Source organism: Panulirus ornatus, chromosome 10 (genome assembly GCF_036320965.1).
Source record: "Panulirus ornatus isolate Po-2019 chromosome 10, ASM3632096v1, whole genome shotgun sequence".
Lineage (NCBI taxonomy): Eukaryota > Metazoa > Arthropoda > Malacostraca > Decapoda > Palinuridae > Panulirus > Panulirus ornatus.
The window spans coordinates 27203913-27223240 of record NC_092233.1 but is presented as its reverse complement, the minus strand read 5'-3'; the positions used below and the strand labels follow the sequence as shown (position 1 = coordinate 27223240).

The 19328-nt window shown below is 42.3% G+C and overlaps 1 protein-coding gene across 2 annotated transcripts in view; it reads right to left on the bottom strand.

The window, feature by feature from the left end:
* Positions 1-14766, bottom strand: part of LOC139750837 (alpha-tocopherol transfer protein-like) — a 50146-nt gene extending 35380 nt beyond the window's left edge. For both annotated transcript variants that reach the window (XR_011713232.1, XM_071665622.1), the window contains exon 1: positions 14615-14766. The gene's annotated coding sequence lies outside the window, so the exon portion shown is untranslated. The remainder of the gene's footprint in view (positions 1-14614) is intronic.
* Positions 14767-19328: the final 4562 nt, after the last annotated feature.

The following is a 19328-nucleotide window of genomic DNA, read 5'->3' as shown; positions in this document are numbered from 1 at the left end:
TAGCGAGGTAGCGCAAGGAATCAACGAAAGAATGGCCCAACCCACCCACATACACATGAAGGTGCGCGTTCACATGCACTTTGTTCGTACACATGTATATACATACACGTCCACACAAGCACACATACATACCTATACATTTGTGCGTATATATGCATTATAGAAGCAGTGAAAAGTTTTTATCGAGGATGTAAGGCATGTGTACGTGTAGGAAGAGAGGAAAGTGATTGGTTCTCAGTGAATGTAGGTTTGCGGCAGGGGTGTGTGATGTCTCCATGGTTGTTTAATTTGTTTATGGATGGGGTTGTTAGGGAGGTAAATGCAAGAGTTTTGGAAAGAGGGGCAAGTATGAAGTCTGTTGGGGATGAGAGAGCTTGGGAAGTGAGTCAGTTGTTGTTCGCTGATGATACAGCGCTGGTGGCTGATTCATGTGAGAAACTGCAGAAGCTGGTGACTGAGTTTGGTAAAGTGTGTGAAAGAAGAAAGTTAAGAGTAAATGTGAATAAGAGCAAGGTTATTAGGTACAGTAGGGTTGAGGGTCAAGTCAATTGGGAGGTGAGTTTGAATGGAGAAAAACTGGAGGAAGTGAAGTGTTCTAGATATCTGGGAGTGGATCTGGCAGCGGATGGAACCATGGAAGCGGAAGTGGATCATAGGGTGGGGGAGGGGGCGAAAATTCTGGGCCCACCCCACCCCCATACGCATGTATGTGCATACGTCCACACACGCTAATATACATACCTACACAGCTTTCCATGGTTTACCCCAGACGCTTCACATGCCCTGATTCAATCCACTGACAGCACGTCAACCCCGGTATACCACATCGATCCAATTCCCTCTATTCCTTGCCCTCCTTTCACCCTCCTCCACGTTCAGGCCCCGATCACACAAAATCTTTTTCACTCCATCTTTCCACCTCCAATTTCGTCTCCCACTTCTCCTCGTTCCCTCCACCTCCGACACATATATCCTCTTGGTCAATCTTTCCTCACTCATTCTCTCCATGTGCCCAAACCATTTCAAAACACCCTCTTCTGCTCTCTCAACCACGCTCTTTTTATTTCCACACATCTCTCTTACCCTTGCGTTACTTACTCGATCAAACCACCTCACACCACACATTGTCTTCAAACATCTCATTTCCAGCACATCCATCCTCCTGCGCACAACTCTATCCATAGCCCACGCCTCGCAACCATACAACATTGTTGGAACCACTATTCCTTCAAACATACCCATTTTTGCTTTCCGAGATAATGCTCTCGACTTCCACACATTCTTCAAGGCTCCCAGGATTTTCGCCCCCTCCCCCACCCTATGATCCACTTCCGCTTCCATGGTTCCATCCGCTGCCAGATCCACTCCCAGATATCTAAAACACTTTACTTCCTCCAGTTTTTCTCCATTCAAACTTACCTCCCAGTTGAATTGACCCTCAACCCTACTGTACCTAATTATCTTGCTCTTATTCACATTTACTCTTAACTTTCTTCTTTCACACACATTACCAAACTCAGTCACCAGCTTCTGCAGTTTCTCACATGAATCAGCCACCAGCGCTGTATCATCAGCGAACAACAACTGACTCACTTCCCAAGCTCTCTCATCCCCAACAGACTTCATACTTGCCCCTCTTTCCAAAACTCTTGCATTCACCTCCTTAACAACCCCATCCATAAACAAATTAAACAACCATGGCGACATCACACATCCCTGCCGCAAACCTACATTCACTTAGAACCAATCACTTTCCTCCCTTCCTACACGTACACATGCCTTACATCCTCGATAAAAACTTTTCACTGCTTCTAACAACTTGCCTCCCACACCATATATTCTTAATATGTATATATGTGTGTGTGTGTGTATGTGTGTATATGTGTTGGGGTGGGTTGGGCCGTTTCTTTCGTCTGTTTCCTTGCGCTGCCTCGCGGGCGCGGGGGGCGGCGACGGGGCAAAATAGAAATAGATGTATATATATATATATTATCCCTGGGTGTAGGGGAGAAAGAATACTTCCCACGTATTCCCTGCGTGTCGTAGAAGGCAACTAAAAGGGAAGGGAGTGGGGGGCTGGAAATCCTCCCCTCTCGGTTTTTTTTTTCCCCCCCAAAAGAAGGAACAGAGAGGGGGGCCAGGTGAGGATATTCCCTCTAAGGCCCAGTCCTCTGTTCTTAACGCTACCTCGCTAATGCGGGAAATGGCGAATAGTATAAAAAAAAAAGAAAAAAAAAATATAAATATATATATATATATATATATATATATATATATATATATATATATATATATATATATATATATATATATAGAAGGCAACTAAAAGGGAAGGGAGTGGGGGGCTGGAAATCCTCCCCTCTCGGTTTTTTTTTTCCCCCCCAAAGTATAAAAAAAAAAAAAAAAAAAAAAAAAAAATATATATATATATATATATATATATATATATATATATATATATATATATATATATATATATATATTCCTATGAGTCCACGGGGAAAATGTGCACTTTCTTGTAATAATCACATCATCAGGGGAGACACAAGAGAGAAATATAAGTCAGTTGATATACATCGAAGAGCCGAAGCTAGGACGCCATTTGGTAAACATGCATATCTTGATCACGCTCAAAATTGTGATCCTTTCCAATATATGTGTGTGTGTGTTTGCGTGTGTGTGTGTGTGTGTGTGTGTGTGTGTGTGTGTGTGTGTGTGTGTGTGTGTGTGTGTGTGTGTGTGGGAAAGAAGAAATCTGAGAGTAAATGTGAATAAGAGCAAGGTTATTAAGTACAGTAGGGTTGAGGGACAAGTCAATTGGGAGGTAAGTTTGAATGGAGAAAAACTGGAGGAAGTGAAGTGTTTTAGATATCTGGGACTGGATTTGGTAGCGGATGGAACCATGGAAGCGGAAATGAGTCACAGGGTTGGGGAGGGAGCAAAGGTTCTAGAAGCGTTGATAAATGTGTGGAAGGCAAGAACATTATCTCGGAAAGCAAAAATGTATATACTCTAACAATGTTACATGGTTGCGAGGCGTGGGCTATAGAGTTGTGCGGAGGAGGGTGGATGTGCTGGAAATGAGGTGTTTGAGAATAATATGTGGTGTGAGGTGGTTTGATCGAGTAAGTAATGAAAGGGTAACAGAGATGTGTGGTAATAAAAAGAGTGTGGTTGAGAGAGCAGAAAAGGGTGTATTGAAATGGTTTGGTCACATGGAGAGAATGAGTGAGGAAAGATTGACAAAGAGGCTATATGTGTCAGAGGTGGAGGGAACGAGGAGAAGTGGGAAACCAAATTGGAGGTGGAAAGATGAAGTGAAAAAGATTTTGAGTGATCGGGGCCTGAACATGTAGGAGGGTGAAAGGCGGGCAAGGAATAGAGTGAATTGGAACGATGTGGTATACTGGGGTCGTCGTGCTGTCAAAGGATTGAATCAGGGCATGTGAAGCGTCTGGGATAAACCATGGAAAGTTCTGTGGGGCCTGGATGTGGAAAGGGAGCTGTGGTTTCGGTGCATTATTACATGACATCTAGAGACTGAGTGTGAACGAATGTGGTCTTTGTTGTCCTTTTCTAGCGCTACCTCGCGCACATGAGGGGGGAGGGGGTTGTTATTTCATGTGTGGCGGGGTGACGATGGGAATGAATGAAGGGAGACAGTATGAATTATGTACATGTGTATATATGTATATGTATATATGTGTATACGTTGAAATGTATAGGTATGTATATGTGCGTGTGTGGACGTGTATGTATATACTTGTGTATGTGGGTGGGTTGGGCCATTCTTTCGTCTATTTCCTTGCGCTACCTCGCTAACGCGGGAGACAGCGACAAAGTATAATAAGAATAATAATAAGATGTGTGTGTGTGCGTGTGTGTGTGTGTGTGTGTGTGTGCTAAATTACTATCAGTGTGTTACGCAGAGAGCATTTTACACTCGGGTTGCCTCATTTCCTAACCTTGTATATATGTATTATGTTTTCACTCTTACACACACACACACACACACACACACACGAAGTGAAAAGCGAGGAAGACTGCATCAGCTTTTCAAGGGACCCAAACAGACTCCGAGTTTCGTCTGAATCGTGGTTGAGGATATTCCCCCCGAGCAAATGTATAGCAATGAGGACGGGACAAAATAAAAGCCTCAGGATTCTGTGTGTGAGAAGGACTTGGAAGTTGACATCGCCCCTAACCTATTGCCAGAGTCCAGTATCAGGAAAATATATACATATCAGAATGGCTTTCAAGTATATGGATAAGGAGATACTTGGCAAGTTACTCATATCGTCAAGTTCAAAACTAGATTATGCTTCTCGGGTTTAGTCACTAATACGAAAGATGCGCAAAGAACTCAAAGAGAAGGTCCAGAGGAGGGCAACAAAGATGGTACCAGAATTAAGAGAGTTAAGGAACGGGGAAAGGCTGGAGGATTTAGATTTAGAGGAGAGAAGACTGAGGGTGACCTGATCATGAACTTTAACTTTTTAAAAAAGGTCAAATAAGTGGTCAGTATTATGAGAGGTGTAGAGATGATGAACCAAGAGGAACCAGAGGACATAACATGAAGTAAGAAACTTGTGAATAAGGATGTAGAAATGAACTTCCATAGTATAGGTGTGGTGGATGAGTGGAATAGATTGACTGAGGACATGGTTAATGTAGATAGCATATGTCAATTCAAGATGTATGATTGTTGAGAGGGTTCAAGAGATGGAGCCCTACCAATGTAAAGCTTTCTCCCTGCACAATAGAGATAGGTAATTAAATACACACACACACACACACACACACACACACACACACACACACACACACACACACACATCAGGCTCAGCCACGGGCCCATTAATCAACCTATCCCATGGGGAGGTGAACACGAACACCTACGTTGGATGTAGGCCGATTGCAACGCCGAAAATTCGAACCCAAGCAGGTCCGGCACAGGGCTGGACCATGCTGACTTGTGATCAGGGACACAAACCACTGCACCACGGAGGTACTGGGACATGTGTGTGTGTGTGTTTACGCACTTTACAGAACTTGTAAAAATAAATTTCTTTTTTTTTAGACAATCATATGAACTTTTAATTTTTCTCCATATACAAACAAGTAACATTAGATGTAACAAATACTATTTTTCCATGTCATGATTGCTTGTCCCCCCCCCCCCACACACACACCTTCCTCCAAGGCAGAGTCAGGAAGAAAAAGTTGCAGTAAGGAACTTTTCTCTCTCTCTCTCTCTCTCTCTCTCTCTCTCTCTCTCTCTCTCTCTCTCTCTCTCTCTCTCTCTCTCTCACTTCTTTATCAGTCTATTTCCTGCACATCTCGTCACATCTCGGCCTCTCTTTGCAACCCTTTCGATCTTTCACCGGCTGACTAGAGTCCTTTCGTCAGCTCCAACGGAGGGGTTCGAACCCCCTAGAGAGTTTCAAAACCCGTCTGACCAACAGTTATTTAATGAGAGGGAAAAAAAATAACGCTCGCGCTGCTTTGTGAAGTTGCCATAAGTTGCAAGTTTACAAAATAAAGGGGAGTAATTTACTTTACTCAGAAGGCATAACTGATCGCCTTCTGTTATCAATATGTAATGATATAATCTAAAAAAGGAAAAATAATTGATTATGGCTTTACTTGTCGGAGGGAAAAATATAATTTTAAAATATGATAATGTTAGAATCAAGGAGACATTTGGCAGTATTACTGTGTCAGTGTTGCCACCTCGAGAGGCGTTCACGTGGAGGAGATTGGTCTTCCCGCCAAAGATGCAGGTCATCCTGAGTCTAGGTTGCCTCCGGCTATTGGCTACTGCTCCTTGTTTGACGTAGGCGTGCGCACAACGAGGAGGTGATTACGAAAGATACGTCAACATATATATTTTCCAGTTTGTCATGCATGTTGCCAAATGGCGTCGGGTGCATTTCTTCAACCGTCATTTAAAGAAATGTAGTTTCACGGAAACTACTCTTTGAAGGTCGTGCCGGGAGGAAATCAAACCCCTTACGAGATCTCCATATCCGAGTGTCACTCCTCCACCAGAGTGGTATGATCGCTACAGGTGATATGTCAAGAATGAGGTAGCGGCTACAGATGGTGACCGGCAGGTCGAGTGAGAGAGATGGCCACAGATGGCGAGAATAAGATAGCTCCAGATGGTGGTCAGATGATGAGACAGCCACATATGGTCCTACAGATGGAGAAATCGGGTAAAATAAAAGCGCACGACCAGATGGGAGGACAGAACGAGCAAGAAGCATCGATACCGGAAACATAATGAGGGTAGGAATATAATGAGGGTAGAAATGCACCGGCCACAGTGAGTGAGTGGAGGAACGAGGAAACCTGCAGAGTGGTTCGCTGGGGGTCCGGTCCCTCCTGAAGTGAAGGTACTGGGATGATAGTGATGGATGTTAGGATGATAGGATGGAATACTGGGATGATAGTGATGGAAGCTGGGATGATAGTAAAGAATCCTGGGATGATAGAAATGGGATGATAGTAAGGAATATTGGGATGGGAGTAAAGGATAGTGGGATGATGATAAGGGATACTGGGATGATCCGAAGGGATACTGGGATGATAGGAAGGGATACTGGGTTAGCAGTATGAGGTGCTGGGATGGTGAGGAAGGATGACGGAATGGTAATCGGGGCAGAGGGGATAGCGAGCCACAGTAGGCTGGACACAGTGGGTCACCGGACCACACATCCGAGGCTTTCTCACACAACCATCACCACCACAGCTTCTGCCACCCGTCCAGTTATCGACCCGTCTCAAAAGTTCACTTGTTACTTGTCACACAGTCATTATATAAATATCTGGTTAGTTCTTACTGGTTCGTTAACTGCTATTGGTGTATTTGTTACTGGTTCATTACTTCTCACTAGTTAGTTGTTCCTGCTTCGTTACTTGTTACGGGCTCTTGTCACTGGATCGTTATTAGTCACTGGTTCGTTACTTGTTACGGGTTCTTTGTCACTGGTTCATTACTAGTCACTGGTTCGTTACTTGTCACTGGTTTGTTAGCTGTTGCTGCTTCGTCATTTGACACTGGTTTGTTACTTGTTATGGGCTCTTTGTCAGTGGTTCATTACTAGTCACTAGTTCGTTACTTGTCACTGTTCCGATAATTTTCACTGGTTTGGTACGTCACTGGTTCGTTACTGGTTCATGGTTCGTTGCCCATCACTTCAGGTCACTAGTTACACATGACCAGAAGATTCTAGTTCCTTACAACAACATAGGTCATGTGGTCAATATTACACATAAATCTATATAGTCTTGAACATAGAGGTAGAATGGCTAGAGTAAATTGAACAATCAAGAATAATACTGCATATTACTGCATAATTAGTTCCGGTGAACAGATGGCTACGCTCGACCTAATAATGTTTTTGTTAAAACAACAATCACCTTTATCCAAATACGGAGTTGTGCAGAACAGATCTGATCCCTTCCTATAAGTTCAGTAATCTGCAGAACAGATTCGAACCCTTCATATAAGCTCAGTAAACTTCAGAATAGATTCAAACCCTTTGTATAAGCTCAGTAGTCTGCAGAACACATTGGAACCCTTCGTATAAGCTCAGTAATTTGCAGAACGGATACGAACTCTTCGTGTGAGCTCAGTTTCGATTACCTACGATGCCTGGTATTTCGTGGTTCCGTTGACAGGGTTTCGAATTAAAGGGACTGGATCTCAGGAAGGGTAAGGGGTTTCATATTACTGGACACTGATAGGCCAATATTAGATTAGACTGAGTTTATTGACAGTTGATTGGTAATGCTTCAGAGGAGACAAATTCTCTCCGATGACTGCTTGAACCACTGTTGCCAACCGTTGGTTATGACTGTCATGTATTTACAGTCAAGTGCTAAACCCAGCGACCGGATGACTGGCTAGACTGTTCTCACACGTCGTGTGATGATTGGTCAACACAGTCTCCAGTCATACGCACCTGGCTGGTTAGTGGGTGATGGAGACCTCACCGCAGATAGTGCAATAGGCAGATAGATAGATAGACAGATAGATGAGAAAATAAGGGAAAGAAAGATCCATTTGATAACAGCTCTGTAACCCCTTGACCACAACGGTACGACCCCTGGTTATGATAGGGTCAGAGGTCAACAAGAGCCAGGTCAAAGCCACGCTATCATACCCCTGGGATTGTGCCGTCTTGATCAAATACATAACATATATCATCATTATCATCTATGAAAAAATAAATCAAGTTTTTGTTGAGTAGATCATGGTAGTGTTGAAAGCAGACCAGTTCTCTGTATAACATATATATATATATATATATATATATATATATATATATATATATATATATATATATATATATATATATATATATATATATATATATATATATATTCTTATTATACTTGATCGCCGTTTCCCGCGTTAGCGAGGTAGCGCCAGGAAACAGACGAAGAAAGACCCATCCACTCTCTCTCTCTCTCTCTCTCTCTCTCTCTCTCTCTCTCTCTCTCTCTCTCTCTCTCTCTCTCTCTCTCTCTCTCTCTCTCTCTCTTTCAAAAAACATTCGACAAAGTCTCCACGTCCAATTGATGCACAAAGTCCGGGTCTTGTGGATCACTGGCTACATAGGAAACTGGTCAGAAGCCTGGTGACGTGACAGGAGGCAGAGTGTCGTATTGACTGGGGAATCATCATGGTGGTCACCCGTTACTAGTGAGGTCCCCCAGGGATCTGTACTTGGGCCAACACTTTTCATCATTTATATTAACGATATTGACGTCGGGCTAAATAACTCAGTGCCCAAATTTGCAGATGACACAAAGACTGACAATACCGTATTAACTGAAAAAGATTGGCCAAGATTACAAGAGGATCTGATAAAGTCGTTGAATGGTCTACTGAATGGCAAATGCCATTCAGTATCAATAAATGTCATCTGTTACAAGTAGGAAACCTCAACAAAAATTTCGGTTATGAACTGATGAGCCACAAGGTGAAGGACAGCCCAAGTGTGAGGGATCTTGGGGTCACTGTCTCCAGCAACTTCAAATTCTCCCAGCATTGTAATGAAGCTGCCAAGAAAGCAAATAGGATGCTAGGATTTATAAACAGAAACTTCACATACAAAATCAAGGATGTGATATTGCCATTATACTTAAGTCTAGTTAGACCACACCTCGAATGTGCATGCAGTTTTGCCCCCCCCCCCCCCCCCCACACACACACACACACACACAAATAAGCAGGGATATTATCAAACTGGAAGCAATGCAGCGAAGAGCATTTGAATTGACTCCTTCCTTGCGATCAAACCATATGAAGAGAGACTGCGAGTATTAAACTTATTCTCCCTGAGCAAGAGAGGTTTCCGATGCAAATTAATAGAATGTTTTGAAAAACTTAAAGGATTCAGCAACGTCAATATTGAAAATTTCTTTACAGTAGCGCCAACACAACCAACCAGAAGAAATTAACGAAAACTTACTGTAGAGGTCACCGGGTTAATGTGGACTGTCCGAAATATTCCTTTACCAGGTACATTACTGATGAGTGGAATAAGCTCCCAGAAACTGTTGTTCAGAGCAACACTCTTAATGTCTCCAACATTAGGTTTGTCACTCTCCGGTACTGAACGATTCGTTTAATCAGTCATCATAATGAAGTTATTATATCATGCTACCTTCTCAATCATCGATCTCTCCCTGGCCATGTTGAGGTGACATACCAACACTGATTACCCTGAGTCCCCTGCTTTAAGAAAGCAAAAAAGAATCATTGTATCATTCTCCAACATCAGGAATAATATATATATATGGTATGTCGAGAGGCTGGAGCTCATGTTTATCCTCACTACTCTCTTTATAAGAAAATGTGAAGGGATGCATGTCGTTGGTAATGGGTTACATGACATATTCATGTGTATGTTACATCATGACTTTCCTATAAACATTTCCTTGAGGCATATCAATCCTGCAAGGTATTTTTTCTACCCGTTTTCCGTCCGACGTATTGCCGGAGGGAGTGGACGGTGGGGAGAGAACCTTCCCTCTGCTGTTCTTCTCTTCCACTGGGTCTCTCTCTCTCTCTCTCTCTCTCTCTCTCTCTCTCTCTCTCTCTCTCTCTCTCTCTCTCTCTCTCTCTCTCTCTCTCTCAACAAATGCTTCTATAACTTTACCAACAGGCATTACCCTATACACAGGCAGACATAAACACAGACACACACACACACACACACACACACACACACACACACACGAATGAACTGGAAATAACTGGATTTCCCTCAATAATCAGAGGGACTTTCAAATTCAGGTTTCCTCTCACATTTCATAACACTGCATACGGTGAGTAACGGCAGGCACGGAGACCTTTGTGCTTTTTGCATGCGCCCGTCCTAACAGGTCCTGAAGGCGACTGGTGGCATCTGTCTCTCAAGATGTCACGAGTAAATGCAATCACATACACAACGAGTCGTATATGTAGGGAGGAAACACGGGATCTTGTAGCCATTTTGAGAGATCAGAACGAGAGATTATGATGCAGTGGACACGGCTCGTGTGAGACAAGTCACAAACTCCCGTATGTCAAGCAGGTCGTCTGCTTCCCTCACACTCGCCAGCTGTGCAACTCCATGACTTAGCGGTTCACTTCCGCTGACCTGACTCTCTGGAGGTGAGGTGAGGGTTGTGGAGAGAGAGAGAGAGAGAGAGAGAGAGAGAGAGAGAGAGAGAGAGAGAGAGAGAGAGAGAGTTGGAAGAGGTACAGGTAGCTAAATTCAACCCGCCAGTAACAAATGTGTCCGTAAGAAAAAAAATAACGTATTTTGTTCATGAAGAAACTTGTGAAACACAAAAAAAATCTTGTGGGCGGAGTTGATTAATACCTAACCTAATGTTGTGGTTTTTGATTTACTAGAATGGTTCTATAAGTGACAGAGTGTTATAGTTACGTTGGGTTATAGCTAAGAAGAGGTATGATTGAATAGGGCTATAGCTAGGAAGAGCTATAGCTAGGCAGGGCTATAATCAGGTAGGGTTTATAAGTAGGCAGGGCTATAGAAACCTAGGGCTATAGCTAGGAAGAGCCATAGATAGAGCAGAGCTCTATATCTAGGTAAGGCTATAACTTTCCGTGGTTATAACTATGCTGGGCTTTGGCTTGGCAGAACTATAGCTAGACAGGGTTATAGCTGAGCAGTACTGTAGCTGGCGAGAGCTATAGCTAAGCAGGGATATAGCGAACCAGGGTTATAACTAACGGCTATAATCAGGCAGGGTTTCAGCTAGTCAGATCTATAGCTAAACACAGGTATAGCCATGCTTTTATTACCCAGTATGACAAACGTAAAAAAGATTATCGTGACCGAAGAATTAAGTCAAGAAGTAGATTTTTTCAAAGAACATAAACGACGCTTTGGACAAGTTAACACAAAACAACTTTCTCTTAAAATCAAAATTCATGCGCCATGTTGTGCTGTTTGGGTGAAGGAAACACTTCTTATGCGAAGGACGTTTTTCTTCAGTACATTCTGCCAATAAGGATAGCTATCCAAGCTATATATATATATATATATATATATATATATATATATATATATATATATATATATATATATATACATATACCTATGAGTCCACGGGGAAAATGAAACAAGATGAGTTACCGAGTGCACTTTCGTGTAATAATCACATCATCAGGGGAGATAAAAGAAATATAACAGTCCGTTGATATGCAACTTAAATATAGTATAAGAACAGGACAAAAATCAAATGTCTTGTAGAATCACGTTAAAAACTATGATCGTTGTATTAACTGGAGTAATGCCATTCCAGTTACCAACTCCAGTACCACGAGAAATATTCTCTTATCAAATACTGAAAGAATTATTACCTTAATATTGGTCTATACAAATTGGATAACTTTATTGTTGATAAAATTTGTAAACAATTCCCCTTCTTGTCCACATGATAAGTTTATGATACGCTCGTTGTCTATCTTGGACACTCGCCATGTTTACCAAATGGCGTCCTAGCTACGTCTCTTCGTTGTATATCAACTGACTGTTGTATTTCTTTCTTGTATCTCCCCTGATGATGTGATTATTACACGAAAGTGCATTTGGGAACTTATCGCGTTTCATTTTCCCCGTGGACTCATAGGAATATAGTTGATCACGCGCAAAATTGTGAACCTTTCCAGTATATATATATATATATATATATATATATATATATATATATATATATATATATATATATATATACTGTCTTATGTTATTCGTAATAAAGATGAGGTTTAGTTTTTAGTGGCCGTCGCAACAAAATAAACAGTAGAGTTTCTTTGTTCTGAAGTTTAAGCTGTTTGATTTCTTGCTTCCCACGTAATCGTTGTGTATTGTTCTCAAGATGTTGAGTGGAACGACTCGTGGTGAAGTAAAGAATTTCAGACTGACAGAGGCAAACATAGACGGAGAGACGGGTGGAAGCAGACAGACAGACAGACTTGGGTAAACGAACAGAGACACAGAAGCAGACAGACAGAGGCACACAGAAAATAAAACTGATAGACAAAAAACTGACAGACAGACCGAGGTACGCAGACAGAAGCACTCGGACAGACAGACAGATGTAGACAGACAGACAGACAGAAGTACCGCCTCACTCCATACAAGATCAGTACATGACCGACCCATGATGATGTTGTCCTAGCGAGCATCCGGTGGTCGTGTACCACACAATAACCACAATCAGGCGGGTGTTCCGCTATGTTTGTTATATTGTTTTGCTTTTTTTGTGTTCCTGTTCTGCCGAGGATTCACATCAGTGCACAAGTGTTGTTCTGATGTTCTCTTGTCTGAACCCTAATCATGTCCACACACTGGTATCTCTTCTTTTGTGTTTTTGGTTCTTGATTTCTTAATGTTGTTTTCCAGTCTTAAGGTAATCATTCATATCGAATTAAGATTATTGTGCTAATTTTGATATTTTTGTTCATACATATTCGCCATTTCCCGCGTTAGCGAGGTAGCGTCAAGAACAGAAGACTGAGCATTAGAGGGGGAAATACGTTCTTAGCCTTCTCCTGTTTTTTTTTTTTTTAAGAAAAGTAAAACAGGAGGGAGGATTTCCTCTCCCCCCCCCCCCCCCCATCGACACCACACCCCTGCTCCAACCCTTTTTAGTCGCCTTCTAGACACGCAGGGAGTACGTGTGTGTGTGTGTGTGTGTGTGTGTGTGTGTGTGTGTGTGTTCATTCTGCCATTTTCTATTGTGACTCTTACATTTACTTGTTTGTGTCTTCATGTGTACATGTGCCAGTAAGTAATTACCTATTTGTGCAGCACAGGGAGGGGGTTCCTGCACTCGTAGATTTCCATCTCTTTAACCAACTCTTCTGTTTTAATATCTTTTGAGCTTCCGTGTGATGTCCGCATTCAATATCATTTGATTCAGTTTACCCCATTCATCCACCACTAATACTATAAAACCACTTCTTTGTACCGTTTCTAATAAGCATTTTCTTCAATTTCATGTTATGTTCTCTGATTGTTCTGTCTTGGTAACTTCCGGAGAACTGTTCTCTGTTAATATCATCAAGATCGTAAACAAAAGAACCCTGAAGGTTGCAATTAAGTCATTCCTTACTCTTATCTGTTCTGTGGTGGACAAAGTAACTGACCTATGATCTCTCATTGTAACTCAGCTATCTTAATTCTGGTATTGTCTTTGTTGCCTTCCTCTGTACCTTCTTTGTTAGTCCTTTGTACCACAATTTTTACGGCGACCAAATTTAAGAAGCATATTCTAGTTTTGCACAAATATACGATTGGAATAGTTTGATGCATATTTTCTTGTCCATATTCTTGATTCAGTTTTAACATTTGACAACTGACAGTCTGTCTCCTTTATAATTTTTCTCAGGAGCGACCCTGGCGACAGATAAGGTACAATTCCGATCCCCAAGTCCCTCACACACACACACACACACACACACACACACACACACACACAAACACACACAAACATTCCCGAAATTCACTTCCTGCTGGATAACATTTAGATCGACGCATTCATCAATCGTGTGTCAGACCAACTGTGGAGTTTGTCAAGGTCTTTCTTTAGTACTTCCCTCATAGCCTTTGTGTCATCTGGAAATGTGTTCAGATCGGAGTCCATACCTTCTAGCGAGTTATTTACATAGATCAAGAAGAATGACGGTCCCAGAACAGATCCCTGGGGCACTCCACTGACGTGACTGTGTTTTTCGGATCTCGGTATGCATGACTGTGTGGGTGTGTGTGGGTGTGTGTGTTTACAGATGCTCGTCTTCGTGATAAGAGCCGCGTCGCCACCCAGCTGATGCTCGGCTGATAACAAGCGCCAGCAACACGTGTCGCTACGTAAGTCCGCTCCTGACAGTCATAATGCATCCATGTGAATTACGACCGACCCACTGACCACCATCATTCCTTCGAAATCTAAATTCATTAACATGACAATTACGATTTATGAAGGTATCTTATATTTCCTATATTCACTCAAGAGTTTTAGTAGAATATATGTACACAACAATAAATGGATGGAAATATTCAAAAGAGGATGGTTCCAATCTTACCTACAGACGCGTATAGCTTTCCACGAAAGAAGTTGAGACAATTGAACGGACTAAGAGAACGAGACTCTCGCGGGCAGCACAAGAGCGGCACACAACCTCACACCAGCACGGCTGAAGGTACACTGCTCGACCGGCTGTCCGTCGCGCATCACACCACCGATCGCCCTCCGCCTCCTCGCTACCCCAGGAGGAGACGGGCTGTACCCAACCTCGGCCTACGAACCTGAATTATTTTCCTTCTTGATATTTCCGGATGTCATAGATATTAACTGCCCGAGCCGCTGTCATCACACGTGAGGGAAAGCTGACTGAAGTTTGTTTGCCGAATTCTGCTTTGAACTAGATTTGGTGTCATCGGTAAAAGCTTATACTTATTCTAAGTGAAAGACGTCACTAGGGATGCCAGCCCATCCACCACCAATCTAACTGATGTCTCGGGAAGAGAGGGAGAGAGAGAGGGGCAGACGTGGAGACACACTCGATGTTAAACCAAACCCAAAAAAAAAATAACCATTGTTCTCTTTCTCCCCAGCTCGACTGGGTCTGGGTTCCCCCCGAAGGACACCAAGGGGGCGGAGTGGAAGGAAAATGTGTGATACGATGGTGACTCTCAACTCCAATGTAAACTTGTTTTTCATTTTAAGACACATTATCACAGGAATGTTAATTCTCTGTTGTTGTTGTCTTTTTTTTTTCTTTGTAACTGTTTGGTGGTCATTTGTGGAGGTCAAGTTGTTGATGTGTTTAATGCAAAGTTCTCTTGTTTAAGGTCTTTACAACTGTCTAGTAAGTGTGAGGTCACTGTGGTGGAGCTAGGGTGAAAATAGTATGACGTTACTGTAACGCTTTAGTGTGACTCGTGTGTAAGGCTGGTGTGATTTCAATATGACACCACACCGACGTTCGTCTTAAACTACTACTACTTTGATAGCTTTATGACACCTAGTATGATACAATGTGACCCTAGTGTGATACGATGTGCCCCTAGTGTGACACGATGTGCCCCTAGTGTGACATCTCTGTTACGTCAGGGTTACAACAGTATAACGACAATGTGACATCAAGTATGACCCAGAAGTAACGGCAGTATGAGAAGCACGACACAGATACCAACACCCAGTGTGAGGAGACTGGAATCCCAATGCAGTGTGACCATAGTGTGAGGCTGGGGCCACACTAGGGGGTAAGGGCAACTCCCCGCCGACATTACTTGACTCACACATCAAGCCGTCCTCCTCCGTGTGTGGTGTGTGCCCTCCATACACTTCTCTACACAGTATCCACATAACATACATAACCTACATATGTGTAGAATTATGTACAGATATAGTATGATGTACCTCTCTCTCTCTCTCTCTCTCTCTCTCTCTCTCTCTCTCTCTCTCTCTCTCTCTCTCTCTCTCTCTCTCTCTCTCTCTCTCTCTCTCTCTATCTATCTATCTATCTATCTATCTTTTTATCTCTATTTATCTATATATCTATCTATCAGTCTATCTATATATGTGTGTGTGTGTGTGTGTGTGTGTGTGTGTGTGTGTGTGCGCGCGCGAAAACAGTAGGTCAATCAATCGATCTATACAAATTCTATTGACGTAATGTGTATAATATACATTCTCTTATATAAATCCTTCGTGAAGCGAGACCGGTTTATATACCTGATGATCACCACAGCGACAGTGAGGCACCACTGACCCGGATATCTGGATCCACCAACCTCTTCCTGTCTGGCGCACTGGGTGATGCAGCAGCAGCAGCAGCCTCCTCTCCCTCTCCCTCCACCCTTCCGCACCGTGACCAACCCACGGCCAGGCTCCCCCGACCCCCAGGGGTCCTGAGGCGCGCCCCATATCCAGGGTAATTACCGGAGAAGCGATGAAAACAAGGTGTTTATATATATATATATATATATATATATATATATATATATATATATATATATATACAGAGAGAGAGAGAGAGAGAGAGAGAGAGAGAGAGAGAGAGAGAGAGAGAGAGAGAGAGAGAGAGAGAGATTTCTTTGAGTCCACGGGGAAAATGAAACACAATAGAAATATTTTGATCACGCGCAATATTGTGATCCTTCCCATACATATATATATATATATATATATATATATATATATATATATATATATATATATATATATATATATATATATATATGTATATTATATTTTTTTTTTTTTTTTTTTTTTTTATACTTTGTCGCTGTCTCCCGCGTTTGCGAGGTAGCGCAAGGAAACAGACGAAAGAAATGGCCCAACCCCCCCCCCATACACATGTACATACACACGTCCACACACGCAAATATACATACCTACACCGCTTTCCATGGTTTACCCCAGACGCTTCACATGCCTTGGTTCAATCCACTGACAGCACGTCAACCCCTGTATACCACATCGCTCCAATTCACTCTATTCCTTGCCCTCCTTTCACCCTCCTGCATGTTCAGGCCCCGATCACACAAAATCTTTTTCACTCCATCTTTCCACCTCCAATTTGGTCTCCCTCTTCTCCTCGTTCCCTCCACCTCCGACACATATATCCTCTTGGTCATTTTCCACTCATCTTACTTCCCGAATCATTCAAAACCCCTACATCTAACATTCGTTCTCTTTTCTTTCCCACTCGATGTCTCTTACCCACGATTACACCAAGGGGCAAGCTACGGACGAAACATTGTCATACATGACTCTCATTTCCATGTAATCTGTCTTCTCCACTTTACATGCCCACATGCCTCGGAACTACATTTGTTGGACATTTCCTCATTTTTTACCATTTTTGCTTTGAGGTATTTGTGACGTCCAAGTTTGATTTTTAATGCAAGTTCCATTTTTAGGCCCTTTACCAACCTGTTGAAGTTCGATGTCACTGGGTCATCGGTGAAATATCTCGACTAGCTATCAACCTTACTCTCCGATTCTTGTCATGCTGATTCACTTTCCAATGACTGACACCAACCGTCTTAACTAATAACTTTGATAGTTTAATTACTCCTTATATTTCTTACAATGTACCAAAGTGATACGATGTCCCTAGTTGATCAATGTCCTAGCACACTCTGTTACGTCAGGACAACAACGAAACCACTTCAGACATCTATCCGACCAGACGTAACGGCACGTATAGAGCACGACACATTACCAACACCCATGTAGAGCCTGAATCCCAATCATGAACAATATTAAAGCATGGGCCACACACGCGTGCCAGCAACTCCCGTCACATTTGACATCCACTTCCCTCTCCTCCGTTGTGCGAATGCCTCCTACTTCTCTACAAATTATCACTACTTCTAACAACTTCTGTCCAAATATGTACTTAATATTAGAGTCATTACCTTCACTTCATCATATCCTTCTCTCATCATTGCTACATCAATCCTTTCTTCTCTATATTCTCTCACATACTTCTCAACACACTGATCCTCCTCTCTCTACACTTCTTAATCTCGCTACTCTTTCCAATTTGATGCTCTGTACATGCTTCACTCATCTATCATCCTCATATATTTATCGTGAGTGTCTCAAATTTACCTGTGTATTTGAGCTCGCGCTAAACCTTTGCTTTGTACAATCGATCACATAATCATACGTAATGTGTAAATTACATCTAAATCCTTCTAGCCAGACCGGTTTATCATACATAAAACCACCACAGTGAGGACAACTGACCCGATATCGTCCACCACCTTTTATATTCCACTGGTAGCATCAGCCAGCACACTCTTCCTCCCTCCATCCTGCGCCGTTCCAACCACGCAGCTCCCCTCCCTGGGTTTCCTGAGAGCTTATTCCAGTAACTTACGTAGCGATGAAAACAAGGTGTTATATATATATAATATATTATATTATATCTAGCACTCGATAAATAGACAATTAAAGAACGTAGAAATAGGATCATCTCTTCTCGACCACGTAATTGATTATACTCCATTTCGCCTTATGAGTCCCATTGCATACTTATATATATATATATATATATATATGTATATGTATATTATATTATTATATATATATATATATATATATATATATATATATATATATATATATATTTTTTTTTTTTTTTTTTTTTTTTTTTTTTTGCTTTGTCGCTGTCTCCCGCGTTTCCGAGGTAGCCCAAGGAAATAGACGAAAGAAATGGCCCAACCCACCCCCATACGCATGTATATACATACGTCCACACACGCAAATATACATACCTACACAGCTTCCCATGGTTTACCCCAGACGCTTCACATGCCTTGATTCAATCCACTGACAGCACGTCAACCCCGGTATACCACATCGCTCCAATTCACTCTATTCCTTGCCCTCCTTTCACCCTCCTGCATGTTCAGGCCCTGATCACACAAAATCTTTTTCACTCCATCTTTCCACCTCCAATTTGGGCTCCCTCTTCTCCTCGTTCCCTCCACCTCCGACACATATATCCTCTTGGTCAATCTTTCCTCACTCATTCTCTCCATGTGCCCAAACCATTTCAAAACACCCTCTTCTGCTCTCTCAACCACGCTCTTTTTATTTCCACACATCTCTCTTACCCTTACGTTACTTACTCGATCAAACCACCTCACACCACACATTGTCCTCAAACATCTCATTTCCAGCACATCCATCCTCCTGCGCACAACTCTATCCATAGCCCACGCCTCGCAACCATACAACATTGTTGGAACCACTATTCCTTCAAACATACCCATTTT